A 20,096-nucleotide genomic window follows, 5' to 3' on the forward strand; every position below is an offset into this window, starting at 1 on the left:
TCTAGGGTTTCTATGGTTTTAGGTCTAACATTTAAGTCTTTATTCCATCTTGAATTAATTTTTGTATAAGGTGTAAGGAAGGGATCCACTTTCAGCTTTCTACATATGGCTAGCCAGTTTCCCCAGCAGCATTTATTAAATAGGGAATCCTTTCCCCATTTCTTGTTTTTGTCAGGTTTGTCAAAGATCAGATGGTTGTAGATGTGTGTGGTGTTATTTCTGAGGCCTCTGTTGTGTTCCATTGGTCTATATCTCTGTTTTGGTTGCCAGTACCATGCTGTTTTGGATACCGCAGTCTTGGAGTATAGTTTGAAGTCAGGTAGTGTGATGCCTCCAGCTTTGTTGTTTTTGCTGAGGATTGTCTTGGAAATACAGGCTCTTTTTTGATTCCATATGAACTTTAAAGTAGTTTTTTTCCAATTTGGTCAAGAAAGTCATTGGTAGCTTGATGAGGATGGCATTCAATCTATAAATTACTTTGGGCAGTATGGCCATTTTCACAATATTGATTCTTCCTATCCATGAGCATGAAATGTGTTTCTATTTGTTTGTGTCCTCTTTTATTTCGCTGAGCAGTGGTTTGTAGTTCTCCTTGAAGAGGTCCTTCACATCCCTTGTAAGTTGGATTCCTAGGTATTTTATTCTCTTTGTAGCAATTGTGAATGGGAGTTCACTCATGATTTGGCTCTCTGTTTGTCTGTTATTGGTGTATATGAATGCTTGTAATTTTTGCACATTGATTTTGTATCCTGAGACTTTGCTGAAGTTGCTTATCAGCTTAAGGAGATTTTGGGCTGAGATGATGGGGTTTTTCTAAATATGCAATCATGTCATCTGCAAACAGGGACAATTTGACTTCCTCTTTTCCTAATTGAATACCCTTTATTTCTTTCTGCTGCCTGATTGCCCTGGCCAGAACTTCCAACAGTATGTTGAATAGGAGTGGTGAGAGAGGGCATCCCTGTCTTGTGCCAGTTTTCAAAGGGAATGCTTCCAGCTTTTGCCCATTCAGTATGATATTGGCTGTGGGTTTGTCATAAATAGCTCTTATTATTTTGAGATATGGCCCATCAATACCTAGTTTATTGAGAGTTTTTAGCATGAAGGGCTGTTGAATTTTGTTGAAGGCCTTTTCTGCATCTATTGAGATAATCATGTGGTTTTTGTCTTTGGCTCTGTTTATGTGATGGATTACGTTTACTGATTTGCATATGTTGAACCAGCCTTGCATCCCAGGGACGAAGCCACCTTGATCTTGGTGGATAAGCTTTTTGATGTGCTGCTGGATTTGGTTTGCCAGTATTTTATTGAGGATGTTTGCATTGATGTTCATCAGGGATATTGGGCTAAAATTCTCTTTTTTGGTTGTGTCTCTGCCAGGCTTTGGTATCAGAGTGATGCTGGCCTCATTAAATGAGTTAGGGAGGATTACCTCTTTTTCTATTGTTTGGAAAAGTTTCAGAAGGAATGGTACCAGTTCCTCTTTCTACCTCTGGTTGAATTCGGCTGTGAATCCATCTGGTCCTGGACTTTTTTTGGTTGGTAGATTCTTAATTATTGCCTCAATTTCAGAGCCTGTTATTGGTGTATTCAGGGATTCAACTTCTTCCTGGTTTAGTCTTGGGAGGGTGTATGTGTCCAGGAATTTATCCATTTCTTCTAGATTTTCTAGTTTATTTGCATAGAGGTGTTTATAGTATTTTCTGATGGTAGTTTGTATTTCTGTGGTATCGGTGGTGATATCCCCTTTATCATTTTTTATTGCGTCTATTTGATTTTTCTCTCTTTTCTTCTTTATTAGTCTTGCTAGCGGTCTATCAATTTTGTTGATCTTTTCAAAATACCAGCTCCTGGATTCATTGATTTTTTGAAGGGTTTTTCGTGTGTCTATCTCCTTCAGTTCTGCTCTGATCTTAGTTATTTCTAGCCTTTTGCTAGCTTTTGAATGTGTTTGCTCTTGCTTCTCTAGTTCTTTTAATTGTGATGTTAGGGTGTTGATTTTAGATCTTTCCTGCTTTCTCTTGTGGGCATTTAGTGCTATAAATTTCCCTCTACACACTGCTTTAAATGTGTCCCAGAGATTCTGGTATGTTGTGTCTTTGTTCTCATTGGTTTCAGAGAACATCTTTATTTCTGCCTTCATTTCGTTATGTACCCAGTAGTCATTCAGGAGCAGGTTGTTCAGTTTCCATGTAGTTGAGCGGTTTTGAGTGAGTTTCTTAATCCTGAGTTCTAGTTTGATTGCACTGTGGTCTGAGAGACAGTTTGTTGTGATTTCCATTCTTTTACATTTGCTAAGGAGTGCTTTACTTCCAACTATGTGGTCAATTTTGGAATAAGTTCAGATTCTATAGGAAACGTTCCATACCCCGAGACACTGCTTTAGCCCATATACACAATGATACAAAAGGCTGCTAGCTTTGAGTTAGTCCCAGAGCAAAGAAGTGTTCTGTAGCAAGTCTAAGTTATAATGTAAGCATCTCTGCATTTTTGGGTCATGTTGTTTGCTAGATCCAATGATGCTAGAGGTTTCAGTGGTGGGGAAAGATGTGTGAGAGAAAAGGAAGACATGCCCCTTGCCCAAAGGGAATTGAAGTGCTGTTACTCTAAAAAGGAATAAATGAATGCTGGACATGAGAGGCCAGATATCCAACTCATCCCTATTGTAGTCATTGCAGTTTTTTTGAAAAAGACTTCTGATTCTTGTTTGCCTTAGAATTAAAAAGTCAGACTTCTTTTGAATGAACACGTTTAAAGTTTAGAACACATTTGAACATAATGAATCAATATAATTTTATAAACATTTATAATTATAATCAATAAATTTTAAAACATGAAATACTAAAGAAGAAATGACTATATTCTTGAATACCTTCATATTTTTGCTGTGTCAGAAGCCATAAATATTTTTGAATTTTTTTGCATTATGATTAAATGCACAAAAAATAATAGTAGATTCTATCTGTCTGTCTGTCTATCTATCTATCTATCTATCTATCTATCTATCTATCTATCTATATTTTCTGACTTGAAAAAGTGACCTGGAAATAGATTCACTGTTCACCAAGACTTTGCAATTCAAGAAGTCTGCATTATATGCTAACTCTTCAGCATAATTCTAATAAAAATAAAACTTTGTTCATTATCAATTTTAAGCTTTTTCTAATTAACTCTGAACAGAATCAGTGAAACATAGATCAGAGGAGAATATTAAAATACTAAGTTCCTAATCACTTAAATCGGCAATATTCAAAGATCTACAATGTCATTAAAACCTCTTAAAGTTTATGAACTTCAGAAATAAATAATAAAATAAATGGCACTAGAAACCTTTCTTTTTCCTTCATATTTCACATGTATGGCAGTGTTTTTTAATATTTTTATTTAAAAAATAGAGAAGATAATAAGATAGATAGATGGAAGATATATTAGATTTATGGAGTAAAGAATAGCAATATAACTAAGACATTTAAATTTTTTTCAGCTAGAATATTTTGTGAAACTAAACCAAATACCTTGTCAATACTCTTTTTTCCCATCTTAGGGACATAAATGGTTGAATCCTTGCTTTATGTCATATTCTTCAAATAAAAAAATAGATATGAAATTTCTAGATTATTTTGTGGCTGAAGATACTATTGCTGTTATTTCTAGTATCATTGTATTATGGTATTCTCTCAGTTTGTTTTTTTATGCTCTCCTCAGGTGTTGTGATACAGTGCTCTTTTTGGCCTTTCCAATAGTGAATAATCCTCTCTTAGAAAGTACATTAAGTTTTTTGACTTCCAAAATATCGACCATCAGTCATAATATTATTATAATAAAAAAACAATTACCTAAAAATTGGAAATATAAGTCTCATACTCTCTATGAGAATTGGAATAATTAATTCTGATAGCAAAAATGCTAGTAGCAGATTTTAAAAAATTATTACTCCAGTTATATTCAAAAAATAGCAATTCAATTGAAATTAATTTAAGCTGATAGGGGAATTTATTTACATATACAAAAGAATGTGGACTTGGGTTCAGTCGTAACTAAACATAAAGCTTAAACAATGTCATTAGTTTTTCTTTCTCCCTCCAACTCTTGCCACTACTTATCATATTACGTTGATTCTCTCTTAAGGCGGAAGGAATTGCTGCCCTAGACCCATAGTCTACAGATTAACATCCCCATCAGAGAGAGGCTCTTTGTCCATGATATCTCTGGGGGTAATTGTCCTAGGGAAAATGGATTGAACACAGGATCTTGCAGCAATCACTGGCTCAATTCTTGTTGCCCAGAAAGTAGAGGAAGAAAATATTGGGGGCAAGATTCGCCGTATCAAAACCATACAAAATGGATTTTCCCAAGAGGGAAAATACATTCTCTTTGTGGAAAAAGTTATACATTGCATTTTGAATACACCATTCTATTTGTAAGCCATAGAACTACCCTACTGAGGTTTCAAGCTAGACTGATTAAATACATAAAAAGCAACAAATCTGGAGGGTTCTTGGGTTAATATCACTCCCTCCTTTAATAGATTAGAAGAATGGTCCAAGTAGTCTGAGTTAACTCATCAAAATAACAAGCTGCTACCAGTTATGGGGCTTCATGAACTCCTCATTTCTAAGAAGCCCATTTCCCTGACGAAGGAGTTCCTCTGTTACTTAGTTACATAGATTTGCCCTGACCTTCATTATAAATATATAGATATTTAGAGGTTTTGGAGGAAGATTCCTCCTATCTAGTACATTGTGTTGTGTGCAGAGCTGTGCTCAGCTTTCACTGTGGGATAGGTAGAGCTGAGGGAAATGTATGTGCTCTATCACTTCTCTGCTTGTAAGTTTTCTCCCAATAGATCCTGTTTTAAATCTATACCACTTGATGTTCTGCCTAACATGTCTTAAACATTGTCCTTCATGGAGTCTTAAAAGCTATGAAATGAATCATATGATTCAAGGATTTTTACATAGTAATCAACCTGGTTCCCTAATTTGCTTATTTAGGATCACAACATATTTAAGAAAATGAAAACATGTTGAAAAAGAATCTTCCATTATCTTACCTCTTTAATTATTATTATCCCTTTTTATAAGTTTCTGTTTTTTATTACAAATGATCCACTGATATTTACATATTCCCAAAATATCCAGTTGTCAGCTACCTAGTGATTAGTCAGTGCATCTGTTAACTGCTCACTTATTAGATATTTTTTATTTAGGGAATTTTTAAAAAATCACTGCCTTTTATGATTTAGACAATAAATAAAATGATTGCCACCCTTTGTGGGACAGAGGAACTAAATAATTATGTCTAGAGATGTTTATTGAAAGTATAATGTTACTTCAATAATGTGGAATATAAATGGGCACTATTTCAAAAGTAAAACAATTTTTAGTGTGCAACTTCTGTTATTATGGTTCTAACATATGGAAGCATTCTATGTTATCATATCATATGGCTTTGAAACTTCTTAGAGGATGCTTAGGTATATTTTTTTATTCCATGACTGGTTGTAGAGAGTTATAAAGCTGCTAGAAAAACACAGGAGCTTAGAGAAAACTCAATAAAATATGCAAAATGAATTTGCAAAATAAAATTACAGAATTAACTTCAAAATGACATACATATAGAAAACATTTGAACAATATACCGTAGGATGAAAAACATTCATTTCCCATTTGTCACAGTGGAATCATAATCTAGATTTTTAAGAGAATGCACAAGAAAGCAGGCAGTTAGAAATAATTAGACAACATAACACAGGAAGAAATGCTGCATGTGGGTAACACACGGGTAAAAAGATAGTCTATTACAGTGGAAAAGAAAAAAATGGGGATTGGACTCAGCTTACTAGCTTGGGATTATAAATAGATTACTTATCCTCTTCAAAACACAATTTTCTTTTTGGCAAAATGAAAATGAGAAAACGTTCACAGACTTTTTAGGTGCATTAGACACAAGTAGCTATGGCACCTTTGTTCAGATTAGACATAGACGCTTCTCCAGGTATGCACATCCCCATTGTCATTCATCTTGGAGTGCAGATGGAGCCTTTGTACTAATTACAAAAGATGTTCCTTACTCCAGGCAGATGTAGCTCTGCCCCGTGAAGCAAATGATATTTAGAAGAGCTTGAAATTGATTTCAACCCCCATGCGCCCTCTTGGCTGGTTGTGTATGTGAAGTGATCAACTTGAATACGTGTTCAAAACTCAGTCCTCCTATTTATTGTAAGTTCTGTTAATACTAGTGGAAAAGTGAGAGGCAAATTAATAATGATTGGATTTTAAGCTTTATTGATCATAGACCAAAAGTAGTAAAGCTTTGGGAAAAGGCTTAGTTTTTTTTTAAATAACAAAGACTATGCAAAATATATGGCCTTTATGTTTCAATTTTTTTATAATTAAGCCCATCTCTTCTGGATTAAGATATAGCTTCAGGATATTATCTATATCTAATCTATCTATCTATCTATCTATCTATCTTATATCTATCTATCTATTTACTTACCTACCTATCCATCTACCTATATTCCACAAAAATTTTATTTGGAAAACTAGCTCTATGAGATATGAAACAATTTTAGGTAAGTGGTTTTGGTAGTAAGTCAAGAAAGTGTGACAATGTTTTGATGAATATAGCATAAGATTTATTTATTCCAGGTTATCCTAGAGATTTTAATACAATAGCTACTGTAAATCTCCAAACAGGGATAAGCCTTTCAGCTTTTCCACAAAATAATTTACCAATAGAAACCGTTTCTCTATAAGTGAGGCCTCATCCAGAAAAGCACACAAATAGATCAGACAAATAATAGATAGATAGATAGGAGAGAGAGAAAGAGAGAGAGAGAGAGAGACAGACAGACAGAGACAGAGAGATTTGTTACAGGGATCTGGGTTTCCCAATTGTGGGAACTGGGTAAACAGTCTTTTAAAGGTTCTCCCTCCACATCTGATGCTGGAGCATAAGCAGACCTGACACTCGAGCACAAGTTGGCACAGAAGTCAGGAAAAGTAAAGGGAAATTCAAAGAAGCTAGTGTAATTCAGGTCTAGACGCTGCTTCATGCTAATGAGATCTGTCAGCTGATCACTACATGTTATCTACAAAATGGCAGCTGCTTCCTTTCCACCTTCCAATAAAAATGTTTGAGGAAATAATTCACTAGTAGCCTATTCAAATTCCTGAAAAACCAACTATCTTAACTATGACTCAAAGTCCAGGTGCAATAAAAGAAAGGATAACTTCTACTGCTTAAAATTTTAAAAACTGCATGATAAAAAAAGAAAAAGAAATATAGGTAAAGTAAAAAAAAGACTAAAGTATTTGCAATACATGCTACAAATAAAGGATTAATATCTTAATAAATAAAACATGAAGTTTAACAACCTAAATAAATAAACTTATGGAAAAATTGGCAAAAAGACATGAAAAATTTCGAATTTTAAAACAATTTTAAAGAGTTACAAAAATTATTAAACTTATTAAAAGATGCTAAATTTCACTTATAATGAGGAGAATGTAAATTCAAGCTAATTGACAAAATTTCTCATATATACATTGACAAAAATTTGAGAGCTCAATATCACCCTCTGTTGGCAAGACTGTAGAGAACAGACACTCTCATATCTTGCTAATGGGACTACAGAATAGTACAATAGTGTAATTATGTTGAAAAATTTGACAAAATCTAAAAAATGCCTTTGAACTTTGATTCGGTAGTACCACTTTCAAAAATATAGCCAGAGGATACACTCCAAAAATATAATATCAAAAGGACAGGTAACAAAAGAATAAATAGACAAATTAAACTTTGTGGAAATTTAAAAATTTAGTATATCAACAAACAACATCAACAGAGTAAAAAGGCACCCCAAAGAATGGGAGAAAATATTTTCAAACCATATATCTGATGAAAGATAATGTGAAGAAAATGTGCAAAGGGATGAACAAATATTTCTCCAAAGAAAATATACAAATGGCCGGAAGCATACAAAACAATGCTCAACATCACAAATCATTAGGAAAATGCAAATTAAAACTACAATGACGTAATACTTCATACTCATCAGGGTAGCTACTATAAAACAACAACAAGAAGAAATATCAAGTATTGGCAAGGCTGTGGAGAAATTGTAACACTTGTACATTTTTGGTGATAATGTAAAATGGTATAATTGCTGTGGTAAACTGGTGTTCCTTCAAAAGTCAAAAATAAAATTGCTGTATGGTCCAGCAATTCCATTTCTAGATATATACCCCAAATAATTAAAAACAGGGCTTCAAAGAGCTATTTATGTACTCATGCTCATAGCAGCATTAACAGCAGCTAAAATATGGAAGCATATAAAGTGTCTGTGGATGAATGAATAGATAAGCAATATGTGATATATACATACAATAGTATATTCAACCTTACAACGGAAGGAAATTTTGTCGTATGCTACAACATGGATGAATCTTGAAGACATAATACTAAGTGGAAGAAACCAGTCACAAAAATACTTATACTGTACTATTCTACTTATATGAGATATTTAAAGTAATCACAGTCATAGAGACAAAAAGTAGAATGGTGGTTGCCAGAGGCTGGGGAGAGGGGAGAATGGGGAGATATTTTTTAATGTGTGGACAGTAGAATGCTATAGAGTTTCAGTTTTACAAGATGAAAAGAGTTGTGGAGATCGATGGTGATGATGGTTGCACAATGTTATTAAGGTATTTAAGATTACTTAGCTCTGCGCTTAAAATGGCTACTTTGTCTATACCAATAAATTGGAGAAGGAAAATAATTTTTTGTTAAGATAGCAAATTTTATATTATGTGTATTTTAACATAACAAAAATAGGAAAAAAAAAATAAGCAAGCAAAATCCTGATAACCTAATAGAAAACAGGAAAAAAATTGAACCAACACTTTAAACTCCTCCTGCCCGCCCACCACAGTAAAGGAAAAAAGTGGCCTATAGCCATATATAAAATATGCTCAAATCATTAGTAATCAACAAAATGCAGATTAAAATTATAGTAAGATGTCACTAAAATTTAAGAAACGCATACGTACACCCCCACACCCATACAGCATGTATAAGATACCAGGTGTAGGCTAGGATGTGTGCAATAGGAGTTCTATTAAGATGCTGGGGCAGGCACTGTGGCTCACATCTGTAATCCCAACACTTTGGGAGGCTGAGGCAGGAGGATAGCTTCCATCCAGAAGTTCGAGACAAGCCTGGGCAACATAGTGAGATCCTGTTTCTACAAAAAATAAACAAAATTAGCCAGATGCGGTGTCAGATGCCTGTAGTCCCAGCTACTCAGGAGGCTCAGGTGGGAGGATCGCTGAGACTGAGAGGTCAAGGCTGCAGTGAGCTGAGGTTGCACCATGCAATCCAGCCTGGGTGATAGAGTAAGACCTTATCTCAACAACAACAACAACAACAACAACAACAACAACAACAACAAAAAGATGTTAGTAAGAATATATGTTTAAAGTATTTTGAAATAAAATTTGGTATTATCTACCAAATTTGAAGACGTACATCACCTGTTACTCAGAAATTCTACTTTTACATCTCTATTCAACAGAGTGTAGGCATTTGTGCACCAAGCAGTATGTATAAGAACATCATTTGGGAGGCCGAGACGGGCGGATCACGAGGTCAGGAGATCGAGACCATCCTGGCTAACACGGTGAAACCCCGTCTCTGCTAAAAATACAAAAAAATTAGCCGGGCGTAGTGGCGGGCACCTGTATTCCTAGCTACTCGGGAGGCTGAGGCAGGAGAATGGCGTGAACCCAGGAGGCGGAGCTTGCAGTGAGCCGAGATCGCGCCACTGCACTCCAGCCTGGGCGACTGAGCGAGACTCCATCTACAAAAAAAAAGATAAAAAATAAAAATATATAAAAAGAACATCATTAGCATCATTACATGTAATATCTCAAATTGGCAATAATCTCAAACTCATTTAAAAGTAAAATTGATAAATAAATTGTAGAAAGTCAAACAATGAAATGCTAGGAAACATTAACATAAGTGAATTAGTGCTACGTTCATATTTCCCACTAACATAATGCTGACTAGAGCAACCTAGATACTTCTAGATTATTCCATTCAGGTAACATTTAAAAATCAGGTACACTTAAATAACGTTTAATGATATGTACTGAGGAAATAAAATCACAAAGAAAAGAAGGAAATAACTACCATACAATTCTGGTTATCTTTGGCAGAGAGAAATAGTGATTTTGACAGGGCGTATGGGAGTTATTTGGGTTGATGACTTTATTTCTTAAGCTTGAGGGTCATCAAGCAGAAGTTCACTGTATGAGAAAGGGCTGTACTGTATATTTCTACTTTGTGCATTTCCCCCATGTATATTGTAGTCCACCATAAAATTTAATTAAAATGCAAAGTAGTTGGTTAAAACATAATTCTGTAATACTTGGAATTGCTCTAATTATAAGGAAACACTTTTGCTTAGAACAAGGAAGTTATAAATGTATTTGCTGGTGACAAGAGATAGACTTCAATGACTGGTGGCTGTAAACTGAGCTCACTGCTGGAAACTTTTTGATCATAATATAGTCTACATTTCACACCACTTACTTTTGGGCTACCAGAAAGGGCTGGTTTGGTCACAGTAAGAAGAGAGAGTTTAATAGAACTGAGGATAGATTTCTCTCACTGCCCTTCAGGGGAAAAAAAACTTAAAAATCCTAGAATATATAGTTTATTGTAAAAGATTGCTTGTTGTTAGGAAACATGATCCATACTGGAGAGGAAATATGAATGCAGAGAAGATGGAAAAGGCTGTATTAATTTACTGTAAACCTAAAAAGTCATACTGGAAATACTGCATAAATGGAAAAAAAACTGGAATGCTTTTAGTAAATATACCTGTTTTATTTTTAATATAAATTACAAATCAAAGTCCTAAAAGAGAAGTTTTTGAGGGTTTTTCAATGAAAAACATTTATAACAGCAAGGTTTTAAATATAAATGAAAAGGGTAAAAAAAATTTGGGAAAGTTTTGTGTTACAACTTTCTACTTATTGCCTACAAAAAAAATCAATACTGGCAAAGAAAACCAAATAAATTTTATTTAAAAGAAAAAAGATTGCATAGCAGCCCGAGTATGATTTATTTCATGATTAATTAGACACCATTTTTTAAAACAGCAAGATACACCTCACACAACCTCCAAGAAAATAGCAATGCAGATTTAAACAAGTGTGAATGGAAAGAATTAGATTTCCTTTCACACCAATTTTGTTTGAGGTCTGCCAATTAGATAAAGGTCCAAGTACTAAAGCTACAATATTGAAATTGCTTCCTAAAATGAAGGAAGAAAATACTTTCACAAACTTCTTAATGTTCATCAAGTACCTCCTACTAGGTAGTTTCTATGTGCATTTACTTATGTTATCTCATTTAATATGCATGATCAACCAATGGAATTGGAATTATTTTCTAAGATTTACAGGTGAAGATATTGAAGCTCAGAGTACATGTATTTTCTCTAGTTACATACTAAGGAATTAGAATTGTCAGAGTTTAGACATAGTTCTTCTGACTCTAAGACCAATTATTATTGTGCCTACCTGCAACTTTTAGATACCATACTAATATCAGGGATTATCAGTCACAGTAGAGTCAGGAAAAGATAACTCATGTCAAGTACTTCAACAAAGGGAGTTTCATATGGGAAGGTAGTACCAAATTGTTAGAAGACCTCACAGAATAACAGGGTGAGGGGAGATAGCCCAGAGGTTATCAAATGCAAGAAGTTGCTTCCATTACTAGGGCTGGAGAGTCAATAGAAGGAACATTCTATGCTCATGGATAGGAAGGATGAATGTCTTAAAATGGCCATACCGCCCAAAGCAATTTACCGAGTAAATGCTATTGCTATCACTACTAAGAACATTCCTCTCAGAATTAGAAAAAAAAAATATTCTAAAACTCATATGGAATCAAAAAAGAGCCTTAATAGCAGTCCTAAGAAAAATGAAGAAAACCAGAGGCATCACATTACCCAACTTCAAACTATACTACAAGGCTGCAATAACCAAAACAGCATGTTACTGGTACAAAAACAGACACACAGACCAGTAGAATAGAATAGAGAACCCAGAAATAAATCTGGACACCTACAACCATCTGATCTTTGACAAACTTGACAAAAACAAGCAATGGGGAAAGAGTTCCCTACTCAGTAAATGGTGTTGGGATAACTGGCTAGTTATATGCAGAAAATTGAAATTGATCCCTTCCTTGCACCACATACAAAAAACTCAAGATGGATTAAAGGCTTAAATGTAAAACCTAAAATTAAAAAACCCTGGAATATAACCTAGGAAATACCATTCTGGATATAGGCCCTGGCAAAGATTTCTGATAAAGATGCCAAAAGCAATTGTGACAAAAAGAAAAATTGGCAAATGGAATCTAATTAAACTAAAGGGCTTCTGCACAGTAAAAGAAACTATCAACAGAGCAGACAACCTACAGAATGAGAGAAAAAATTTGCAAACTATGCGTCAAACAAAGGTCTAATATCCAGAATCTCTAAAGAATTTAAACAAACTAACAAGCAAAAAACAGAAAACCCCATTAAAAAGTGGGCAAATGACATGAACAGATACTTTTCAAAAGAAGGCATTCAGGTGGCCAACAAGCATATGAAAAAGTGCTCAACATCATTAATCATTAGAGAAATGCAAATCAAAACCACAATGAGATACCATCTTACACCAGTCAGAATGGCTATTACTAAAAAGTCAAAAAATAACAGATGCTGGTGAGGTTATAGAGAAAATGGAACACTTATTCCATTATTCACACCACTGCTGGTGGGAATGTAAATAAATTCAGCCGCTGTGGAAAGCAGTTTGGGAATTTATCAAAGAACTTAAAACAGAACTACCATTTGACCCAGCTATCTGATTATTGAGTATGTACCCAAAGGAATATAAATTGTTCTATCATAAAGACACACACACGTTAGTTCATTGCAGCACTGTTTACAATAGCAAAAACACAGAATCAACCTAAATGCCCATTAACAGTAGACTGGATAAAGAAAATGTGGTACGTATACACTATGGAATACTATGCAGCCATAAAAAGAATGAGATCATGTTTTTTGCAGCAACGTGGGTGCAGCTGGAGGCTATTATCCTAAGTAAACCAACCCAGGAACAGAAAACCAAATACCACATGTTCGTACTTTCAAGTGGGAGCCAAGCACTGAGTACACATGAACACAAAAAAAGGAACAATAGACATCTGAGCCTATTTGTGAGTGGAGGGTGGGAGGAGGGTGAGAACCAAAAAACTGCCTATCAGGTGCTATGCTTATTACCAGGGTGGCAAAATAATCTGTATGCCAAACACCTGTGATACACAATTCGCCTATGTAACAATCGTGTGCATATACCCCTGAACCTAAAATAAAAGTTAAAAAAAATAACTTGAAAAATAAATAAGTAAATAAATAAAAGAGAAGTAGCTGATGTTACCAGAGCCCAAGATCTGAGTTCCCTTCACAGGAGCTGAAAACTTAAAAGAAGGGCTTTTTGAGGGAGCAGCAGGAGTAGCTACCAAGGGGAATTTGGAGACATGAAGAAGTGCTCATCTGACGGGAGCTAGAATCATAGAAGGAGCTGCAAGACGGGAGCTGGGACCTCAGAGGAAGGCGCTGCCTTGTGGGCTCTGCAACCACAGAATTGCTATACACACTGACAGAGATACCTCCAGAAGCCAAGAAGAAGGCTTACCCTGGCTTCTCACCTCCAATCTCTAGCTAGTGCTTCCCTGTTAGGTGAGCCCAAAAGAAGCAATTTGAGAGGAATCTGGGAATGTAGTTTGCAGGAGTCATCCTTCTGTGATCTGTAGTTTAGGGCATAGCACGTGAAAGGAAGAGGAGGTGGATCTCAGAGTAAAGAGGAAAATGATCAAACCACAAAGCTAGTTTTCTAGGCCACATCAAATTATCCCAGCCCCAAAAGATGATGGTGAGTAAAAATTACCTAAAGTATCTAAACAGACTCATGTTAAAATAATTAATTTGATATGTAATATTTTTATTTGTTTCTTATGAAGATAAGTCACCATGTAACATGAATAAATACATACTTGTTTCAGTTATCAAGAAGTCTAAGTAACACTGCACACAAAGGATGAGAAAGCAAGCTGAAATATAGGAGGCAAAGAAAGATTCCTGCTATTATATAGGATTGATTTAAAGGCAAAAAGTAGATAAATGTGAATAAGGGTCTAAAATTAAGTCTATATCTTAGTCTTGGCCATTAAAGCTTATAAGGGACATAAATTTGAATGTTAATTCCAATTGTTAGTTTTGCTAATGTCTGATTAGAGCTTTCAGAAATCAATTCTTTTGTTATATGAAGTAGCAGCTTATAATTAGGGGAGGGGGAATTCACATTTGAAACAAAAGAATTGATTTCTAATTCTAGGTGGTGGAAAAAAATAGCACCAAGAAATGTTAAGACCACAAAAAAAAAAAAAAAAAAAAGCTGTGAAAGACAAATGCAAAAGAAATGGGAAAAATGCAGGCTGGTATTTCATTAGAATACATAAGTAGTACGAAGCTTGTGTTTTCTCTCTTATTATTTTTCTATAATTATCCAAGCCTATAAAATCTAGAAAGAGGAATATTAGGCACATCCGGCAAATGTTTAATATATTATGTTCATTAAAAGTACCTAGCCAGTGCTATCCAATAGAATTTTCTGGCATGGTGAAATATTCCTTTTTTTTTTCTTCTTAAAACAGCTTTACTGAAGTATAATTGATATGCAAATGATGGCACATATATAATGTGTAAAATTTGATGAGTTTGGACATATGCAAACACCCATGATCCCATCACCACACTCAAGGTAATAGACATATTCAACACCTCCCAAAGTTTTGTTGCATCCCTTTGTGTGTGTTTCATTGGTTGATTGTTGTTTTTGTTGTGTGTGTGTGTGTGTGTGTATGCATGTGTGTGTGTTAAGAATACATAACATGGGCCGGGCACAGTGTCTCATGCCTGTAATCCCAGCACTTTGGGAAGCTGAGCCAGGCGGATCACGAGGTCAGGAGATTGAGACCCTCCTGGACAACATGGCGAAACCCTGTCTCTACCAAAAATACAAAAATTAGCTGGGCGTGGTGGTGCGTGCCTGTAATCTCAGCTACTCGGGAGGCTGAGGCAGGAGAATCACCTGAACCAGGGAATTGGAGGTTTCAGTGAGCTGAGATCGTGCCACTGCACTCTAGTCTGGTGACAGAGCAAGACTCCATCTAAAACTAGTCTGGTGACAGAGCAAGACTCCATCTAAAACTAGTCTGGTGACAGAGCAAGACTCCATCTAAAAAAAAAAAAAAAAAAAAAACAATCAATACATAACATCATGAGATCTACTCTCTTCAATTTTGAAGTATAAAATACCATATTGTTAACTATAGGCACCATGTTGTACAGCAGATCTCTAGAACTTATTCATCTAGCATAACGTACTTTATACCCATTGAACAACTCTCAATTTCCCCCACTTTCCAACCCTGCCAATCACTTTGTATACTTTTCCTTCCATGAATTTGACTATTATAGATACCTCATATAAGTGAAATCATGCAGTATTTGTCCTATGGCTGGCTTACTTCACTTAGCATATTGTCCTTTCAGTTCCTACATGATCTAGCAAATGAAAGGATTTTCTTTTTTTTAAAGCTGAATAGTATTCCACTAGATATGTAAACCACATTATCTTTATCCATTCATGAGTTGATGCTCACTTGGGTTTTTTCCATATATGGGCTATTTGAAATAATGCTGCAATGAACATGGGAATGCAGTTATCTCTTAGAGATACTGATTTTATTTCCTTTGTGTATATACACATAAGTGAGATTGCTGGATCATGTGATAGTTCTATTTTTTAATTTTGAGGAACCTCCATACTTTTCTCCATTATGACTGTACCAATATACACTCCCACCAACAGTGTATAATGGTTCTGTTTTCTCCTCACCCTTGCCAACACTTGTTGGCTCTTGTCTTTTTTTTTTTTTTTGAGACAGAGTCTCGCCCTGTCGCCCAGGCTGGAGTGCAGTGGCGCGATCTCGGCTCACTGCAAGCTCCGCCTCCTGGGTTCACGCCATTCTCCTGCCTCAGCCTCCAGAGTAGCTGGGACTACAGGCGCCCGCCACCACGCCCCAGCTAATTTTTTGTATTTTTAGTAGAGACAGGGTTTCACCATGTTAGCCAGGATGGTCTCGATCTCCTGACCTCTTGATCTACCCGCCTCAGCCTCCCAAAGTGCTGGGATTACAGGTGTGAGTCTTTTTGATAGTAGCTATCCTATTATGTGTGAAGTGATAGATCTCATTGTAGCTTTGATTTGCATTTCCCTAATGATTAATGATGTTGATTACCTTCTCATATGCCTGTTGGCCATCTGTATGTCTTTTTTGGAGAAATATATTTTCAAGACTTTAGCCCATTTTTAAAACTGGGTTGTTTGTTGTTGTTGCAGTTGAATTGTATGAGTTTCTTATATATTTTGGATATTAATCCCCTTGTCAGATATACAGTTGACAGATTTTTTCCCATTCTGTAGACTTTTCATTCTGTTGATTGTTTCTGTGCAGAAGCTTTTTAGATTGATGTGGGCCCACTTGTCTATTTTTCCTTTTGTTGCCTGTGCTTTTGGTGTCATAGCCAATAACTTACTGCCATGACAAATGTATAGCAACTCTTCTCCTGTTTTCTTCTAGGAGTTTTGCATTTTCAGCCCTTACATTTCAGTATTTCTTTTTAAGCTGATTTTAGTGTATGGTTTAAAGTAGAGGTTAAATTTCTTTCTCTCTGTCTTTTTCTTTCTCTCTCTCTTTCCCTTTCTTTCTTTCTCTCTCTTTTTTCTTTCTTTCTCTCTTTCTCCCTTCCTTCCTTTTCTCTCTCTCTCTCTTTCTTTTCTTTTCTTTTTCACATCAATATCCAGTTTCCACAACACCATTTGTTGAAAAGACTATCCTTTCCCCATTGTGCATTATTGGCACCCTTGTCAAAGATCATTTGACTATATGCATTGGATTATTTCTGGGCTTTTTATTCTGTTCCACTGGTCTGTATGTCTGTTTTTATGACAGTACAAAACTGTTTTGATTACTCTAGCTTTATAATATATTTTGAAATCAGGACGTATTATGCTTCCTGCTTTGTTCTTTCTCAAGATTATTTTAGCTATTCTGTGTCTTTTATCACTCCATATGAATTTTAGGATTGTTTTCCTATGTCTGTAAAAAAATGCCATTGGAATTTTGACAGGGATAGCACTGACTCTGTAGGCCACTGGGTAGTATGGACATTTTAACATCAATTATTCCAATCTATTAAAATAAGATATATTCCCATTTACTTGTTTCCTGTAAATTTTTTTTATCAATCTTTTGTAGTTTTCAGTGCAAAAGTCTTTCACCTCCTCGGTTAAGTTTACTCCTAAGTATTTTATTTTCTTTTATGCTATTGTAAAAGGGACTGTTTTCTTAATATCCTTTTTGGACAGTTCATTGTTAGTGTGTAAAAAGCTGATTTTTCTCTGTTGATTTTGTAGTCTGCAAATTTACTGAATTTAAAAACTAGTTCTAATATTCTTCTGTGGAGTCTAGGTTTTCTGTATATAGGATCATAACATCTGAAAAGAGAAATAATTTTACTTCTTTATTATTAGGATTATGGGTAAATTTCTATATACATACAACCTGCCATGACTGAATTATGAAGACGTAAAAATCTTTACAGAATAATAATGAGTAAGGAGGTTGAATCAACAATCAAAAGCCTCTGAAAAAGAAAAGCCACTGACCAGATGGCTTTACTGGTGAATTATACCAAACATTTCAAGAAGAATTAATGCCAGTTCTTGTCAAACACTTCAAAAATGCTGAAGAGAGGGGGAGACTGCCAAACTTATTTTATGATACCATCATTACATAATACCAAAGCCAGACAAAGATATTACAAGAAGAGAAAATTAAAGGCTAATATCCTTGATGAATATAGATTCAAAAATCCTCAAAAAATACTAGCAAACAAAATTCAATAGTACATTAAAAATATTATGCACCATGATCAAGTGGGGTTTATTCATCATAGTCCATTCAAATTGCTATAACAAAATACCATAGGTTGAGTGGCTTATAAAAAAATAGAAATTAATTTCTTACAGTTCTGGAAGCTAGGAAGTCCAAGCTCAAGGCACCAGCAGATTCTATGTCTGGTGAGGCCCCGTTTCCCAATTTAGAGATGGCTGTCTTATTGCTGCCTCGCCACTTGGCGGAAGGAGCAAGAGAGGTCTCTGGTGTCTCTTTTATAAGGGCACTAATCACATTCATAAGAGTTCCATTCTCATAACCTAATCACATCCCAAACACCACTCTTTCAAATACCATGAAATTGGGGATTAGGTTCCAACATATGAAATTTGGGGAGTGGAGGACACAAACATTCGTCTATTGCATCATCCTTGGGGTTACAAGGATGGTTCAATATATGCAGATCAATGAATGTAATACCCAACGTTAACGAAATTAATACTAAAAATCACATGATATTTTTAATAGGAGTAGAAAAAGCATTGGAAATAATTCAACATTATTTCATGATAAAACTGATCAACAAACTAGGTATAGAAGGAATGTACTTCAACATAATAAAGGTCATAGATGACAAGCTGAAATCTAACATTATACTTAATGGTGGAAAGTTGTAAGCTTTTCCTCTAAAATCAGGAAGAAGACAAGGATGCCAACTTTCACCATTTCTATTCAACATAGTACTAGAAGTCCCAACCAGAGCAATTTAGGAAAGAGAAAGAAAGAAAATGAATTAAAATGTTATTATTCTCTATCTGCTCCATCTAATGCATAGTCATTAGCCACGTGTGGCTATAAAGCAAGTGAAATATGGCTATTTTGACTGCGGAACTAAATTTTTATTTTTATTTGGTTTTACTTAATTTTCATTTAAATTTAAATAGCCAAATGTGGCCAGTAGACACATTTTTAGGCAGCACAGACTATATGTATTATTCAACCTTGGAAGAAAGGTATCTTCTTCCCACAGTGAATAACTTAAAGTAGGACAATTTTGTAGCACTGAGAATGTGACTCCTTCCTACTAATCAGAATAGCTGACTTATCCCTACAGTGGTTATAGTCAAATTTCCCAAATATTCATGTACCCTTTAAATTGGTAGTAAACTATTTCTTCATTTTTAATGTAAGCAATTATTGGTATACACTTCCCTCTCAGAACTACTTTTTATCTGTCCCACAGGTTTTGGTATACTGAGCCTGGGGCTACTGGTGTCAGCCTGGTGGTAGTGCAGCTCATCTGATGCCTGGGGCTGCAGGATCCTAGTTGGTTCCTGTGACAGACCTTGGGAAGCTCAATCTCAGGTAAAGCCTGGAGTCTGGGGTCATAGGGGCCTGCCCAGTACTGGGTTTTAATGGGGCACGTCCAGTGTTGGACCTCACAGCAAAGTGCTCACTTCCCTCAAGCAGAAAGTTTCTCCCTCCATGTTGCGCTGCCGGAGGTTGAGGGAAGCTTTTCTTAATTGTGTCTTTTAAAAATGTATGTGCTATACCCAGGTGCTGTAATCTCTTCCTTGGTTTCCCAATCTCTTGTAAAGGTATTTTTGTGCATGAATAATTGTTCAAATGGAAGTTTTTTTGCAGAAACAAGGCAGGAAAGTCCTATTTTGCCATTTTGCTGATGTCTCTCCCCAGTATGGTCCATTTAAAACAGAAATCACGTCATGTCTCTGCTCAAAACCCTCCAACAGCTCCATTTTATTCAGAACAGGTCAAGGTTTACCATGGCCTGCAAGACCCTACATGGTTTTCATCCCCTAATTCTCTGATTTCATCTTTTGTGTACTCCTTGTTCACTCTGTCCCAGGCACATTGGCTGTTGCTCACAAACACGAGGCATTTTAGGGTCTTTGCACTTGTGTCTTGCCTGAGGGTCTTTGCACTAGCTGTTTCCTCTGCCTAGAACATCCTTACACAAGAGTATTGTGTACTTC

General features: G+C 35.5%; 1 protein-coding gene across 9 annotated transcripts in view; it reads left to right on the plus strand.

Annotated features, from left to right (window-relative positions):
* DCAF8L2 (DDB1 and CUL4 associated factor 8 like 2) overlaps positions 1–20,096 on the plus strand; it is a 163,553-nt gene that overhangs the window by 22,062 nt on the left and 121,395 nt on the right. For 7 of the 9 annotated variants that reach the window (XM_055106339.1, XM_024927269.3, XM_055106344.1 and 4 more), the window contains exon 2: positions 19,346–19,467. The gene's annotated coding sequence lies outside the window, so the exon portion shown is untranslated. Of the gene's footprint in view, positions 1–14,793; positions 14,901–19,345; positions 19,468–20,096 lie in introns of all 9 variants that reach the window. The other 2 variants (XM_055106342.1, XM_055106343.1) reach the window with 1 other exon arrangement.

Source organism: Pan paniscus, chromosome X, assembly GCF_029289425.2.
Source record: "Pan paniscus chromosome X, NHGRI_mPanPan1-v2.0_pri, whole genome shotgun sequence".
NCBI lineage: Eukaryota > Metazoa > Chordata > Mammalia > Primates > Hominidae > Pan > Pan paniscus.